The sequence below is a fragment of the Acipenser ruthenus genome, chromosome 4 (genome assembly GCF_902713425.1).
Source record: "Acipenser ruthenus chromosome 4, fAciRut3.2 maternal haplotype, whole genome shotgun sequence".
Classification (NCBI taxonomy): Eukaryota; Metazoa; Chordata; class Actinopteri; order Acipenseriformes; family Acipenseridae; genus Acipenser; species Acipenser ruthenus.
The window spans coordinates 91,961,532-91,965,364 of record NC_081192.1 but is presented as its reverse complement, the minus strand read 5'-3'; the positions used below and the strand labels follow the sequence as shown (position 1 = coordinate 91,965,364).

At 39.0% G+C, this 3,833-nt stretch overlaps 1 pseudogene; it reads right to left on the bottom strand.

Annotated features, from left to right (window-relative positions):
- Positions 1-2,579: 2,579 nt before the first annotated feature.
- LOC117400097 (uncharacterized) lies at positions 2,580-3,214 on the bottom strand (annotated as a pseudogene).
- Between the last annotated feature and the right edge of the window lie 619 nt (positions 3,215-3,833).

Genomic DNA, 3,833 nt, shown 5'->3' with positions numbered 1-3,833 from the left:
CAATAGTTGCAGTAAATCTTACCTAAAATGTATGTTCCTATATTTTTTGTAAGTGAAAGCTAAATGTTTTTGATTGCACCTTGCAGATATGTTAATTCTACATGTCCATGTCCCAGTATTCCACATCAAAAGTGTCACACGAAAGAATGCAGTCCAAATTCAGTCATAGGAAAATCAGATTGAAGAATAGACGTTTGTAAATAGCAATCATGTTTACCGTAGTGTAATGTGTGGGTCATTCATATAGGAAAGTGTGGGATCTACAAAAGTGGTGATTATATATATATATATCAGCTCTGTCTTTTCTGAGTATTTTGCGACAACAGTACAAAATTAATATGTCACTGAACACTGTGACTAATGGTAGTTGCAGAATTGGTACTGGTATTTGCATAATCAAACTGTTCCCATAAATAGCCCTAAGAGTCTACGCCTCCTTGTCATTTCTTTGTCTGGTCCTCCTCCTCCCCTGCCTCCACCTTTGCAACATGCCTTGTCTAGGGGGAAGGTGGCCCAGAGTGCCACTTATCCTGCCTGCTGGCATTAGTTATCATCAATCAATATACATTACATCATAGTTCAGTCAGTGTATAGGGCTATTGAGCTCCAGTGGCCATGGACCAAATTATATTACGTTTCATTATGGACATGGTCATCTGCCAAATTCAATAAAGAATCTTGTGGATGTCTCCTTTCTGAATTAAGAATTCCATACCCTTAATTATCAAAGTGACCCCTGCCGACACAGACCCCATAAATCAGGCCATGTTATTGGATGGGGTTCTTGTACTTGACAGAATACAGAACACAAGAAAAAAATGCTTTATTAAACCGAAATGGGGTGTGACATCAAAAGGTAATGGGTATTTGACTATTTGCCAGTGTGTGTATATAAGCACGTAATGTCAAGTATGGGTCTTTCAATTCAAGCAATACAGTGTGCTATGTTACAAAGTTAGAAAGCGAAGCTTAATCAATAACCATGTTTTCAAAAGCAAGTGCATTTTACATTCTTTTTTTCCCAGCAATAAATAACATAAAACATAAACTTGAAATACTTCAGCCATTATTTGCACAGGGTTTTAAGTGAGTACAATAATGTTACAACCCTATTGTTAACCATTTGGAGCCAATGTATTGCATAACAGTAAATTAATACAAAAAAATCAGTAAATACAATGGTGTATTACATTTATTATACTCTCTTCACTGCATGTTATATTACAGTGGTTATGACTTTTGTGACCCTCTATTACAGATGGGATGGCAAGTCATACACTTGGGTTTCAGAGAAAAATCTGTTCAATGTTAAAGTTGAAAGTCACATTAAAATTACAGGAACAGCACCTTTGAGCCTGTTGAGTGAGTGTCCAGAATACTTAGGTATTTTGTATCCTATCAAGTTGCAGTCTGTCAGGCCAAGGCTTTTCTCTAAACTCCAGGTGAATTCCAATGGGGTTTTGGTATTACTGCTGTGGTTCACATTTAACAAGTGGAGATGGAGGGTGGTCTGCAGTTCAGAGGATCCAGTTTGTTAAGATTCTATTATAGACCCAGATTTTTAAGAAGCAACCTCTAAACTGCTAGCGAACCTAGATTACCATACTATTTATTCATAATTCTAACCTATGGTTTATGGGACCTGGGATATAGATATATATATAGATTTAAGTGATAAATAAACTCAGCTATTCTCATGTTTGTATTGATGTTCCTTTCTCAGCCGTAATTAACTTTACAATTGAAACTCAAAATTGACCAGTGAATCAAACACTTTAAATCATTTACAGGGCATCTCCTGGCTACTGTACAAGCTGAGAATTATGCTTAAAATTGTGTATATTAGTGTTAACTTGTGTTTACAAGAATAGATTTTCTGTGCTGCCATATATGCAGTATCAGTGTGTATTTGTGTACTTATATAAATACTCCCTATTCACCATGTGTTTGTAACTTTGAGGCTCTACTGTACTTTACTGACAGCTTTTAGCTTTTAGCTAATCATCAGTCTTGGTGAATGGATATTGTCTTCAATGGATACGGATTGATAAGAAGCTCGAATATTTTATTAAAAGAAATTGACCTAAAACAACAATTTCCAAAGTCTCTGTGGAATTAAAGCTGGTAAAAACAAAATGTTATGATACACTAGTTTTTAGGCATCTTAATTCTTAATGCTGGGTGAAGATTTCCTTCCTGTAGGACAGTTAACATTTGTGTCCTTCGTATTTAATGTTTCTTCAGCACAAAACAAGAAAAATGTTACATGTTCAACCAATGTGAAGCCAAATCCCCCTTTTCAATTCATCCTGGATTACGTAAAGTGATAACAGGTAATTTCATTGAGTAAACTTCAAGCAGAGAATGAGAACCAGAGAATCATCATTTAATTTAGTCCATTATTGACTGAGGTCTGCAGTGTTTGAAAATACACATCTTATGATGCACTTGGACACATCATCAGTGATGTAACCTGAGGTCCTCGGGTGTTTCAGGTCTTTCAACATCATACACCCTCGCCCAGGCAACCCAGCCGGGGTTGATCAAGCCCCGACTTGTGTCCAAGTAGCGTGTCTACTTCACCCATGGGTCATTCCTCTTGATCCACAGCCACCTAGAGGCTCTGTTATGGCTCTGAGCACCTGGTCGTGGCGCCAGCGATAGCAACCTTCGCCTAGGGCATTTGAGCAGCAGCTGAGGATGTGCTCAAGGGTTCCTCTCTTCAGGCACAAAGGGCATGATGGTGAATCGACCTTGCCCCAGCAGAACAGGTTGGATGGGCTTGGTAGAACATCATAGACTGCCTGGATCATGAACTTGATGCGATGGGGCTTGGCCTTCCAAAGCTCAGACCATGTGACCTTTCGCTCCACCGCTTGCTCCCATCTTGTGTAGGCTCTTTGTTGCCGCATTCCAACCATCCTGCTGGCTCGCTCCTCCTGTCTCTGTCTTTCCCTTGGGCCTTGTCGTAGCGTGGTGTTATAATGCTACCAAGGCCAGCTCTTCCGGGAGTCACCATGCCCACCAGCACGCTGTGCCGTAGCCGTGACTCAGCCTGCTCCACTACATCCTGAGCCCTCCACTTTCTCCCTGTCCTCACCTCTATACCGGCTTGGGAGACTTTTGGGTCGCTTGACTCCCTGTATTCCAGCACCTCCCTTATACGGGTCACCATGAATTCCTCATTCAGGCTGCTGATGGGTAGTTATAATTTACCAGAATGATTTTATTCAGTTAATAGTCTTTAAGTGGCTACAAAACATGTATTTGTCCTCTTTATGAAATGCATTATATCAATGTATCAGTGTGTCATTTTATTTTTAATATGTATTGACACCCTCTTTTCTTTTCAATGCAAAATGCACCAATGCATGCTCATATTATTACCAGCACAGTTTTCATGTATGTGAATAACTATAGTGAAAATAAGGTTTAATAGTTATTATTATTATTTGTTTATTTAGCAGACGCCTTTATCCAAGGCGACTTACAGAGACTAGGGTGTGTGAACTATGCATCAGCTGCAGAGTCACTTACAACTACGTCTCACCCGAAAGAGGGAGCACAAGGAGGTTAAGTAACTTGCTCAGGGTCACACAATGAGTCAGTGGCTGAGGTGGGATTTGAACCAATACTTAGCCTAATTTAATTTAAATGTGTATATAGCATACTATATACATATACATACCCACATTTCATATTTGGTAAAAATATAAATGCGAATAAGAGCATTTGCATTGGAATGATGGTAGGGTCTAAACAGAGTAGTCATTTTATGTTTTGTTACATTTCTTAGGGTGAGGCTGCATTGAAAATAATTAGTCCAAAAGTAA